General features: G+C 37.9%; 1 protein-coding gene across 2 annotated transcripts in view; it reads left to right on the plus strand.

The window, feature by feature from the left end:
• Positions 1–11,248: 11,248 nt before the first annotated feature.
• Positions 11,249–13,311, plus strand: part of LOC128734052 (zinc finger protein OZF-like) — a 164,667-nt gene continuing 162,604 nt past the window's right edge. For both annotated transcript variants that reach the window (XM_053828033.1, XM_053828034.1), the window contains exon 1: positions 11,249–11,869. The gene's annotated coding sequence lies outside the window, so the exon portion shown is untranslated. The remainder of the gene's footprint in view (positions 11,870–13,311) is intronic.

Raw genomic sequence — 13,311 nt, forward strand, 5'->3', positions numbered from 1 at the left:
AACGATCTTAATATCAAATGAAAGCCCTTATTAAAGTTAAATTGTTCAGGAATTTTTAATTGAAAACAAACAAGTAGTTTAAAAGTTATGCTTAAAAAACCTGTTTTGACAAGGTAATAATTATCGCCTGTTTCTCACAGATGGCCAAACCGATTTATGAGCTATTAGTCTCATTTGAAAGATAATATATCCTAATAGATCACTATTGAATGGTTTTTTGATTGGACGTTTAATTTGAAAGTTATGAGCAACCGTATACACCACACCAAAATTAACAATAATTTATAATGATTTTAACCAAGATAATTTACCTAATTTCAATTATTTTAATATCAAACGAGAGCTTTTGACACTACGAATATATATGCAAAATTTCATAAGAATTGGTTTTACCGGTAAAAAGATATTAACCCTCGAACACTCGCGCCAACTTTTGTAACACAGTTACTCGAGCGCAAAATAGCCCCAAACCAAAGAAAACGTATGCGCTAGAGTTTTGACTGGGAAAACTCGGTTTTAGGTTTATCGAACCTTTGGAAGAGTTTCTTGAAATTGAAAGCTTTATCGTCTGGTGCAATTTAAATTTTGATTAATCCCCTTAAAAGTGATTTAAAAAAATATTTTTCTTTATAGTCAATATAACACATTGATGTGTTCTGCAAAGTTATAGAGCATATTATTTCAAGAAATTTTGCTAAAGACAGTAACCTTCTATCTCTGCAGCGACGATAGGAATATCTTATTTATTGTATATGAATTTTTAAAATCAGTTTTTCTATTTTTGCTCTTTTTGTAATTGTTGTATGACTTTTTCATGTACAACAAAATTGTACAAATAGTGAAAATACACAACTTTGCTGAAAATAGTATACCTGTATGTTTGCTTGTTTAAGAACTGTAGAACTTTGATTATACAGAATACCCTAATTTTGACTCCGAATTACTTGACTACCAGCAGACGGATAAATTTTAAACATTTTACATTTGCTGATAGTTTTGCTGCATACATTTCCCAACAATTTAAATTATTAATTGATTAAATAATTATGATATTTTGCTCACAATAAGTTTGTTGAATAATATACGTTTGTTAAACAACGATTTGTAACTTTATAACAGTATGGCGTTGAAAAACCTACACGTGTTGTATAAAATACAACAGCGTGAGTAGCCGAAGGTTAATAAAAATTGATGAAAATTATTCAAGGAAACTCTATTGATGTGATTCAAATAGAATGGCATTACAGGAAACTATGCATAGTTCAAAACCCTATAAACTAGACCTTTACTAGACAATGTATATGCTAAAGCATAAGATTTCCTCTTACAACTTACTTTTATTTGCACTTACTCAGATTAATAACAACTTACTTATCCTTACTCAGCAATTTCACGAAAAAAGGATCTATCAAAATTTTAAAGTGTTTCTATTTTGTTCAAATTTTGTAAACTTATTCAATTTTCAAAAATTTTATGTAAACCAACGCACTACGTAACGATAACCAATAGATGAATTATGTTACGAAGATGTGTCGATTTCTATCTCAAATAGTAAGTAAGACCGTATAACAAAGGTTCCTTTCACCACTAGGTGGATTAAATCGGGTTTCTATATTTAAAAATCAGAGGGGTTGTGTACAAGACACGACCGCATATATAGGTGACGCAGTACTACGTAAGTCTCTTTGTAGTGATAGTGGAATGTATTCATGCTTGTACATTCGATTCTTCATGTATACTTGCTATATGCAACATATATACATGCTACATGCGTTGTATGTAACATTTATCAAAGTAGTAACATTGCATACGTTCAATTCTCAAGATTGTGCATTTGAAAACAATTTAACAAAATCAAGAACACAAACTATTACTTTCCTGCTACCTTACTGAAATTAAAGATTGTTTTTATTATCCTTGGTTTCCCACGTTGAGGGGCTTTTACCAATTCAATCCTATTTTATCAACAGCACATCTTTCCACTACACTTCTAATGAAACGGCAAGCATGCGTATTCATACAGAGTCATATTAGAACCGAACACTACAGCTGTAGCACATTTTTCCATTACAGATATCAAATTCGCCTAGGTTTAATCGTCTCGCACTAAAGAATTTGCGATCTGTTGGGACAACGAACTTGTGTCATTTTTTCTGGCACACTTCCCTAACATAGACATCAAATTTGACTAGGTTTAATCGCGTTCGTAAGAAATCTGTTGGCACGAAGGGGCTTTGTCACTTTCTGTGGTGCACTTCCCAAGCAAGGACATCAAAATGGTCTAGGTTGAACCGCGGTGTTAAGAAATCTTGTTGAAATGAGGAAACTTGTCACTTGTTTTGGCTTACTTCCCGAGCACAGATATCAAATTGATATAGGTTTTGATCATCGTAAAGAATCTTCTAACCAATCACGAAGCGAGAATTCTGGTAAAACATAGGTTCATTATTTTCAATTTTTCAATAGTTCAACATCAAGAAACCATACTTTTCTTCATTTGAGTCAATTCTTAGAAGATTTTCCGATCGATTGGTGTAAGAATATTGAAAATCGATCGGAAAACCGCTGAGCTATTAGCGCTCAAAACCTTTCATTTTTCGTGACGCTCGCATTTTTCGATTTTTTGGAATGACACCCTATCTCAAAACTTGCCGTAAGACGTAGTCCTACGTCAAAAAAACAGACGTTTGATCTTCGGAATACATTTTTTTGTGACGATTTGCGCGTAAATTTTATTTTTGTGCATTTCCAATTATGAGTGTATCACGATTATTCATAACGGCGTTTTTGTTTCAGTGTTTGAGAAGTTTGACAACTGCGGGGTTGCTTCTTCTTTTTCGTTCAAAATCGCCCGATGAGAATTTTTCTCTGAACTGACAATACAAAAAAGGAAAATCAGCCGAACCGGTTCCTGCACCGCTTCTGTTCGATATGACTGACAGAAATCGAACAGAACTCGGGCAGAAAAATCAAAACAAAACCGTTAGGCGAAATTTCTGCCCGAAACGGTTGTTGCATTTCTGCTAGTTTTCACGGGTGACGGCGGCCAGAAATCCGGCAGAATGTCTGGCAGAAAAAGTTTTTCGCTGCCAGATTTTTGTTCGAATTCTGCCGGGCGCGCCTAAAGCGTCGATGACACTGGGCGAGTTTTTAGGTTGCTAAGCGAGTTGGCGAGTAGATCGTGAACTCGCCCTGTGTCATCATACACACTAGCTGACTAGCAGATTGTTTGCTAGTAGAGAGTAAAGTTGAATGCTGCTCAACTTTACTCGCTACTCGATGGCGTGTGCGCTTGTTGGCTAGCACACTAGCTGTGTGGCATCATAGTTGCGATTAACTAGCGACGCAGCGAGGGGGTTTTTAAATTATTAATTTTATAGCACCAGAAATGCCAAATATTTTTACTAATTTTGAAATTGTAAATACAAATAAACATCTATGAAGAAGTTAGAATTAAATAACATAAGATAACTCTCATGTAAACTGTACATTGTGTACGTTAAACGTGATCGTTTATCTAGCAACGATTTGTTTGTATGTACGGCATCGCTGCCTAATACGTTTTAGATTTATCATACTCGCATACTAGCTTACTTGCCGATGTGTGTGTCATCATGACTCGCGCATTCGCTAACTCGCCCACTCGCGAGATCGCTAACTAGCAGCTTACAAACTTGTCCAGTGTCATCGAAGCGGGTAGTTGTGCGCAAAGGTAGGGTAACCAACCTATTTTGGACCCCATTAGCAGCTGTACTTAATCTGGACACTTCCATTTGATTTTGCTGTGTCTTCAAATTATGTACAGCTGCTAAAGGGGTCCGAAATTCGTTGGTTACCCTAAATTATGTATTATTGACAGTGCAAGTTTTCTATGTTTATGCTCTTATTCTTTGTTTAGATATTGTCAATTGCAAGAAAAATTGTCCCAACAATAAGTGCGCAATCGCTCATAAAAGTGCTATTTTAGCTTAAATCGTTTCGGTCTCCTCGGCGCACTTATTGCTTGAAAGATAACGAACAAGTGCGTCGAAGATACCGAAACGATTTAATGCAAAATAGCACTTTTATGAGTGATATCGCACTTTGGATGGTACAATTTTCCTTGCAATTGACAATAACATTTATTTTGTTCTATCACGCACAGACTTACAAACAACACAGTTATAGACCATTTTATATGACAAGCGACAAGGTAACGTGCTGATATTGATATTGCACTTTCCCGTTCTGGCCGACCCCCCGGCACGTCGCCATTTTTCTGTGACTGAAACTGAAACGTCAAAAATACTGGGCGGGAAATCACTCCATAGAAAATCAATGCGACGCCATTGTTGTTTGGGGTACAATACTGAGGGGTCCAACTTAATGGGGGTACTGTCAAACTCTGTAGACCAAGATAGCGATGTCGTGGAGGTGGTTCTGGCACTTTGACAATCCACAGATGACCCCACGGGAAAGCAATATCAATATCAGCAATGTTGTTAGTTCGTAAAATGGTCTAGCCAGCTTTTTACCAAGGGCATGGTGTGTTGCTATCTCTTTCTCATGTAGGAGTGAAGAGAGCAACGTTTAAATGGTGCTTTGATGTATGCAGAGTTGTCAAAAAGATTGTTCGCATATTACGAACACAATTTATAGCGTCCACCATTATAGCGCGTAAAAAGCTGGATATTATCTGACAACAGCGCCAGCGCAAGCGAGAGGCGTTCTCGCGCAGCGACTATTGTTTGAGTCTTGGTTTAAGCACAGACAAACAGACATAACTCTTATAAGAAAAATCAACAAAAATTATCGTACCTCACATTTAGCCTGAACACTAGCACCACCTATGATCGACATTCCCAAATATCAAATAGCAGCATGGGTATCCACCCCATCGGCAGGCAACCATGTTTTCGTCGCCAACATCTCGCGTTTCGTTCAACTGCCAGCAGTCTGATTTGGGCCCGCTGTCAAATTTTGAGCCCCGGACATGCTGTCGCTTCCCAAGCAACCAAAAGTTCGAATATTACTTGACACGCGAACTCGAAAGTTCATAATTAGTTCAGATTCAGTTCCGTGGAACTTTCACGCTGATTAGTAGTGTATATCAAGTATATGTGGAACTAAATGCTTTAAGAAGTGCTGCGAGTACTTCATAGATACTTCAAAGCTATTAGGATGCTACATGAAGTTCTGAAGTAACTTTAGTTGCTAACAAGTTCTGCGTGTTGCTTTTTTGTTTATATTTCTGGTGATCAAACCAGCAGAACCTGAAACTATTGGAGATTAATTTTTATTTCACTTGAATAAATTTAATCCTCGCACATTTCTAATTACAAATATAAATTAGAATGTAATGCTCTTCATTATTGTGTTGTGTAGCATATGCTGTCGGTACCTCACTACTACAGTTAATTGCCTGGTTCCAAACTTTATGTTCTATAATTAACTCGCGCTGCATAAAGCTGCTGCAAGTTCCAAATCAAACTTTTACTTAACAACTCATTGGCAAAATTCACATCGCTTGTATACGACAAAGGTGACGCAGTGGATCGGTATAGGTTTACAACGCGGAGCACCCGGGTTCAAACCCAACAGCAGGCAAATGCAACGAATATAGAAATTAGGTAGAAGTATAAAAATCACCCCATCGACATCTCTATATCGAGCTGCAGTGAACGTCAGCGACATCATGTCCTGGGCTCAAAATTTGACAGCGGGCTCAAATCAGACTGCTGCCAGTTGAGTGAAACGCAGTGCTGACATGCTATCTCATTTTCACACACACGAGATGTTGGCGGCGAAAACATGGTTGCATGCCGATGGGGTGATAAAAATAGAACATAGAAGTGCTGCTAAATTTGTTTTTTCTTAGTTTTTGACAGTTTATTTCGAAGCTGCTTAGCGTTCTATGCAGTGAACCCAAGACAGCTTGAAAGTTCGGTTAATTACTTAAAAGTGACGCTGCTTAGCAAGTTATAGATTGATATACATAAAGCTGTTTAACCCTTGTTAGACACCATTATTCGAACTCTTGGTTACTTGGGTTACGTTCACTGCAGCTCGATATAGAGATGTCGATGGGGTGTGGATTCGTCGATTAGTTGGAGCAATTGACAGTAGACCAAATCGAGGATTGCCTTGGAATCCTCTAACGATGGAGCAGCTAAATGACCTCGACCTAGCCGACGACATTGTCTTGCTCGCACAACGCCGAAACGATATGCAGAGCAAGTTAGACGACCTCTCCGAGAGCTCCCAGGCAGCAGGTCTCACAGTCAATGTAGCGAAAACTAAGTCTATGGTAGTGAACACTGACAATTCCACCAACTTTACAGTAGCGGGACAACAAGTTGAGCAGGTAGCCGTCTTTCAATATCCTGGTAGCCAAACAACGCCCGATGGTGGTACCAAGACTGATATAGCCACACGGATCAGGAAGGCCAGGGGTGCCTTTGTAGGTCTGCGAAACATTTGGCGCTCAAACCAGATCACTCTACGTACGAAAACCCGAATCTTTAATTCAAACGTTAAATCCGTACTGCTGTATGCCTGCGAAACGTGGTGCGTCTCAGCGGAGACAACGCGAAAACTGCAGGTATTCATTAACCGGTGCCTGCGATATATTATTCGTGCCTGGTGGCCTGATAATTGGATATCCAATGAGGAACTCCATCGTCGGTGTCATCAACGGCCGATAGCCACAGAAATTCGTGAGCGTAGGTGGAAGTGGATCGGACACACCTTGAGGAAAGGAGCGAACGAGGTTTGCAGAGCAGCACTCGACTGGAATCCACAAGGACAGCGTAGAAGAGGCAGACCCAGAGGCTCATGGCGACGGAGCTTAGCCAACGACATCCGGGCTGTAGACGAGAACCTGTCCTGGCGACAGGTAAAAGCCATGGCGGGTAACCGTCAGCAGTGGAGATCTCTGATTTCATCCCTTTGTTCTGCCGGACCGGCGGACATGGACACATAAGTAAGTAAGTAAGATGGGGTGTGGGTATCCATCGAAGTAGCAAGTATTTTTTATGGTGAATTCCACTTCTTTCGTCAAAAAGCGCCAGTTTGACCAAAACGGAGACATTCCCAACTAAACTCAAATTTGAAGTGACGGTTTAATCGGTACGAAGAACGAAAAACGAGTGTTATGTCTGTTTGTCTGTGATCATATGTCGACTAGAGTGACTATATCCAGCTTTTTACGAGCCATAATGGCGGACGTGTTCATAATATTTGAACAGCATTTTTGACATTTCCCTAATACATCGCACATTTTCTTTCCGTACATGCCTTTAGTTTTACCGTGAACACGCGGAACGAAAACGTGCGATGTATTAGGGAATTGTCAAAAATGCCGTTCAAATATTACGAACACGTCCGTCATTATGGCTCGTAAAAAGCTGGATACAGAGTGGCGACAATGTCAAAATTGGAATGATAATTATCTGTCAGTGTCATTCCAATCGAGCAGACGACCTATCCAACGCGTATGCAGGAAAGAGAAAGAAAAACCTTTGAAGAACCGCATTGCATACATTTGGGATGACTTGTCGCCACTCTGTATATAGTCACTCTAATGTCGACCAACATTTGAAAAGGGCGGATAAGCCAAACGTCAAACGTTCCGCGCGAATTTTTTTTGCTGGAGCAGCATAGGAGAATGAACTCTCACTCGTTATGTTTGAAAGTTGGCTTATCCGCCCTTTTCAAAAGTTGGTCGACGTATATTCAGGAGTATTAACACAGAGAACAGATTAAGAAGCTCGAGGAACGCAATCGATTTTTTGTGTGTAAAATCTGCCGGTCTCTCACTGAATTAGGACTCCTTACCTTTTTAGGAGGGGGGGCTCCCATACAAATGAAATACAAATATCCTCATAACTAATCACTAATCAAGAAAATGGAACTAAATTTGACATGTGGGGGGTTTACGAGACAGGGTTTTTTTTTATGATGATTTGAGACACCTCACCCCTGTGGTAGGGCGATAAGGACTGTCATGCAAATAAAACAGAAATTTTTGCTTGACTCAAAAACTAATCGAACTCGAGAAATTTTGGACTCTTTCATAAAACATTAGTCAAGACCACCAGAAACTATCAATAGTAACATTAGATGATTCAGGGCGAGACGGACACAGGCCGTAAGTGTTGCCGGCGACCTGCCGTCGGAAGCGCCGGCCACTGCGGAGGGGTCGGAGGTGGGGGGTGGGGAGTGTGCAGCCCACCGTAGATATCCCCTCTATCTAGGTTTATTTATTTTCCTAAAGCTACTGACCTCTATTACTTTCCTTCAGTTGGGTCACCCCTGCGAAATGTTACTTTCTACGAAAAGATTTTCCGTGAAATGGTACATCCCGCGTAAGGTTTTTCGCGAAATGGTATTCTGCGAAACTCTATATTCCGCGTTATGCTCAACCGAGAATTGGTGTTCCGCAAAATGGTATTCGGCGAAATGGTTTGTAATGATGGCAAATATTTAATTGCTATCCGCTTTATTTTATCAGGCTAAGCAACGGGGGGAGTTGTTTTCTATTTTACTGAGAGGAAAATTTGTAGATTAAAACACCCATGAACTCCTCAGAAACTTGCAAAACTCGAAATTGTGATAAAGGTCATTCGAGATTCAGGATTTATGTACAACACAGTTTAATTTGTGGCAATACGAAGTTTGTCGGGTCAGCTAGTCAGCTGGAGCTAAAACTAAACAAATAATTAAAATAACATATTAGACTTACCTGCTAACAAGGCCGTGAGGTTCTGTCGTCTGCCCAAAGTCTCAGTTCAGCTCGTTCGATCTACCAATGTTTTCAACCTGAACAATAGACAAAAGAGGCCTGAGAATTATCCACGCAGCATCGCACCTCCTAGCTTAGCTACTCACTGGAGTATTAGCGGGTATGGTCGCGTGGAGGTCCATTTGATTTCGCTGTGGTGGGCCATACAAACCGAGTGAGTGTTTCTTTCCCTATGCTAGTCTAGCAGAAAGACTTCTAGGCCACATAATTATCTTTATTTTAAATTTTCATCAATTTCTGAAATGGCCTATTTTGGAAAATCGATTTTTAGTTTTTAAAATGCTTTTTTTTCAGTTAATATTCTTAATTCTTAAAATATTCTTAATATATTCATACCGAAAAAATAAAAATTAATTTCGATAGAAATGAAAATTAAGGGGAAACCGAAAATGGCTCAAAGATGGCTGGATAAATGGCTACCGTTCGATGCATGTATTGTTTTGTGCCTTAAAAATGCATATGTATTGGCAGAGCACGTAATCAGTGCTCCCAGTGCTGTTAGATTTCCTAAATCTTATCATTCCATTTGTCGACCCGGTATATATCAACAAACGCTCAGCAAAACATAGTTGCTAATGGAAAATAAATTCAACGGATCATATAGATCATTACGTGTTCATAAAACGTATAATCTGGAATTGGTTAACAGATATTTGGTTGCGCACATATTTCGTTGTACTAGCGCTTTTCGAAAAAACAGCACCACGATCTCAAAGTTTCGCCACATCAATGAGCTTTTAAAGAGCTTTCTGCTTTTGCCGCATCGATAAGTTTAGAGAATCTAAACAAAGAACTCGCCTTCAATGCAAACGGATTAATTAGCCATCCTATTGAATGCATAGGGTCAATAGGATTGCTGCTGCAAATCTTAGATGAATCGGAATGTCTTGATAAAGAAAATAAACCATATTTCGGGATTTTAGTAGTCGGTGCGGTTGGCTGCGGATCAGCTGTGTTTATGTTCGCAAGCTCTGCCATTTGACATATAGTACCAATACTAATACAACATGCAAATAAACGTTTAGGATTTTAACGAACACATGAGATGTACAGTACAGTGTGTGTCGCTCTAACACAATAACGTTAGCCACTTTCGGAGTCTCCTTAAAAATATTTTCTAAAAGTCAACCATAGATCATTTTTTCATAGGTGACTGTCGAATAATTTTCGAATTAAATTATTTAAAAAAAAGAAAAAAAATTAGGCGCTTTCCAAAGTCAGTCTACACTAAAAAAACTAGGTATGCGAAGTTGCTTGTTATGAACTTTTTGCACACACAAAGTTTCACTGAATTGTAAGAGGGTGCTGCCAACCCCATAGGCGAGTTGGCGTGAAATCCGTCAGTTATCTTATCTGACTTACTGACTGAATAGATATCAATGTTTCAATGGTTCTACGTCAACCTCGCGTTCGTGTCCATCTCGAAGTCATTGCGGGGTAGTTTTTAAAATTTTCAATCCTGGCCGTGCGTTTGCTTGTTAATATTTAATTTGTTTAAGCGAAGCTTATGCGAAAAATTCGTTCCGCATAGAGAAAACTGTATAAATTCCAAAATTTGCCTGGAACACCGTTAATTCCGAAGTTCGCCTAAATAAGTGAACTCGGAAAAGTTAATCGCTTGGGGTTTGGGTCAACTTTACCAAATTACAGTTCAAAAAGAGACACTGATGAAGCCTGCAAGTCGTAGGCGAAATACGTATCTGTCACGAATTAATAAAAATAGTAGAGTTTGATTTGTGTAGAAGTTTTCTTTTATTTAATTTCAGATTTCGTATTTTACTAAGACGCTCCAAAAAACTTCAGTCAAAGAAAAAAGGAAAACACACGTGTGTGAACGAACGCTTGGACAACCAATAAATTCGAACTCTCCGAAAAGTTAAGGAAAAAATTAACTTTCTAAAGTTTTGCATGAGAGCTGATATTCGCTTAACTATTCAGAGAGTTAACTTTTCCAAGAGTCTACTGTATATTGCGTAAATAAAATAGAGTCATAAATTCAAAATTTCGCTTAAAAATATTGCCTGAAATATAAAATTTGTGTAAAAATGTAAAAGCCGCATGAAAAGCGATTTCAGTGTAATATTTGATTGTAAAATGTATTCAAACCGAGTGAGAGTTATACTCTGTCCGCGTTGTGTAGCAACATCACTTATCACTTACTCTCATCCGATTTGTTTACATTTTGCAATTTGTTTTTTTATTAACTTGCTCTTGAAACATTCAAATAAAGCGATATTTGTTTTGTTTTAGCATCAACGTTGAGCAAACAAAATTTTACCAGAATATAAATGCCGATTATGTCGTTAGTATGCAGAAACATGGAAAAAAATATCCTCAGCATCTTATTTGCCGCAGATTATTACATTACCTTAGCACTACCAACACAAAAACTCGCTAATAAATACATTGCTATGCGCATGCGGTATCAACATTCCAGGCGACATCAATAGTATTTGTTTACGGTTTTCATCGTGTTGCAAGTAGTAAAATAATATAATTTTTTCTCAGGCAGTAAAAACTGAGTAAATTAGATATTTTATGTTGAATTTACATTACGATCATACTTTAGCTGTCCTCGTGTCACCTAAATAAGGATATCAAACATATTTTACAAGTCTTGTACTACAGTGCGCGTTTGTTTAAGCAACAAACTAACGTTATATCGTGTACATATAATATTTAGAAATTATATAATCATTAATCCAAAATTACAAAACTGAAAAATCGAACAATTATGAATTTAATTGTTAGTAAATAGTAATATAAGAACTAAGCGCTTCGATTATAGAATAGCTGTATGCTAGACAACCATTACAGAAAACGAAGAAAAGGCAACATACAAATGATGAATTGTTAATTAAAGATAATATATTGTGCATTGCCGTAATAAATAAGTGCTCTTGAATCGTGCTGTGTGGAATATATATGAATGATTTTTTTGTAAATCGAAGTTCAATGTTTCGTTCAAGTATACAAATAATCAATCCACTTGCTTGTTGCTGTTTGATCAGCAGTGTAATCAAATGAATATAGTATATGAGTTACGTCTACTATATTTCCAGTAATGGTTCTGCATATACTTGACTGGTAAGTGTTAATTACAATTCTCGAGAGAAACTACTTTGTCCATTTGAAATAATATAATTGACAATACAGGTTTGTTGAATCTATAAGCCAATATGCTGTAGCTGCACAGCGGAAGGACTACGAATGGGTCATCGACATTACTTTGATCTATGAAACTATCGATTTTTCTCTTATTTCGTTGTCTCCCGGCGGTCTAATTTAAAGGCTCGCAGTTTGAAAGTCTTATTCTTTTGGTTTAATGTGTGCTGAATAGCTCAGCTTCATATTGAAAGTATCAAATAAGCAAAATTGTATCTTATGTTAAAGCATGCGGTTGCTTTATAACTAATGTCATTTTCGAAGCAAGAATTTAAAAAAAACAATGATAAAGCTTTCTGTATATTGGCAAAATAAAAAACTTTCGCTAAAATCAACTGGTAATATAAATTCGTATACTTAAGAATTATTGCTGCGTTTCAAATTTTATGGAGGGCGTAAGAGGGGGGCTCCTACAGTGTGACACATATGTTTTAGAACAAAAAAAGTCATATATTTTTGATATTGTGCCTGGCGGTTAAGGGGAAACCGAAAGTCGCTCAAAGATGGCTGGATAAATGGCTACCATTCGAAGCATGTATTGTTTTGCGCCTTAAAAATGCATCTGTATTGGCAGAGCACGCTTTCGCCACGTAATCAGTGCTTCCAGCGCTGTAATAATATCCTAAAACTTGTAATTCAATTTATCGATCTGCTGTGTATCAATAAACGCTCAGCAAAACATAATTGCTAATGGAAAATAAATTTAACTGAACATATCGATCATTACGTGTTCATAAAAGCGACCAATGTATAATTTGGAATTAGTTAATAGATATTTGGTTACGCACATATTTCGTTGAACTAGCGATTTCCGAAAAAGCAGCAACACAGTATCAAACTTTCGTCACATCAATGAGCTTTTAAAGAGCTTTCAATTTTCGCCGCATCGATGAGCTTAGAGTGAAATAAACAAACAAAACGCAAACGCAGGAATCAAAAACGCAATCCGATGCAAGCGGATTAATTAAACATCCTAGTGATCCTACGCATTATTCAGTTGCTGCTGTTAATTTTGATTGAATCGGAATGCCTTGATAAAGAAAACAAACCCTTTTTCGGGATGTTTGTAGTCAGTGCGGTTGGCTGCGGATCAGCTGTTTATGTTTGCAAGCTCCGCTATTTGACATATATTACCAATACTAATGCAATATTCAAATAAACGTTTAGGTTTTTAACGAACACATGAGATGTACAGTACAGTGTTTGTCGCACTAACACAATAACGTTAGCCACTTTCGGTTCCGCCTTAAATCTGGATTATTTTTCCTAATGCCAATGTATATGCCGGAACGAAATAGCAACATTGCCGTTGTTGCTCTTTCTCTCTCTAACTACAGTAATTTCAGTATGTCGCAGTTTGATCG

This window comes from Sabethes cyaneus, chromosome 2 (genome assembly GCF_943734655.1).
Source record: "Sabethes cyaneus chromosome 2, idSabCyanKW18_F2, whole genome shotgun sequence".
Lineage (NCBI taxonomy): Eukaryota > Metazoa > Arthropoda > Insecta > Diptera > Culicidae > Sabethes > Sabethes cyaneus.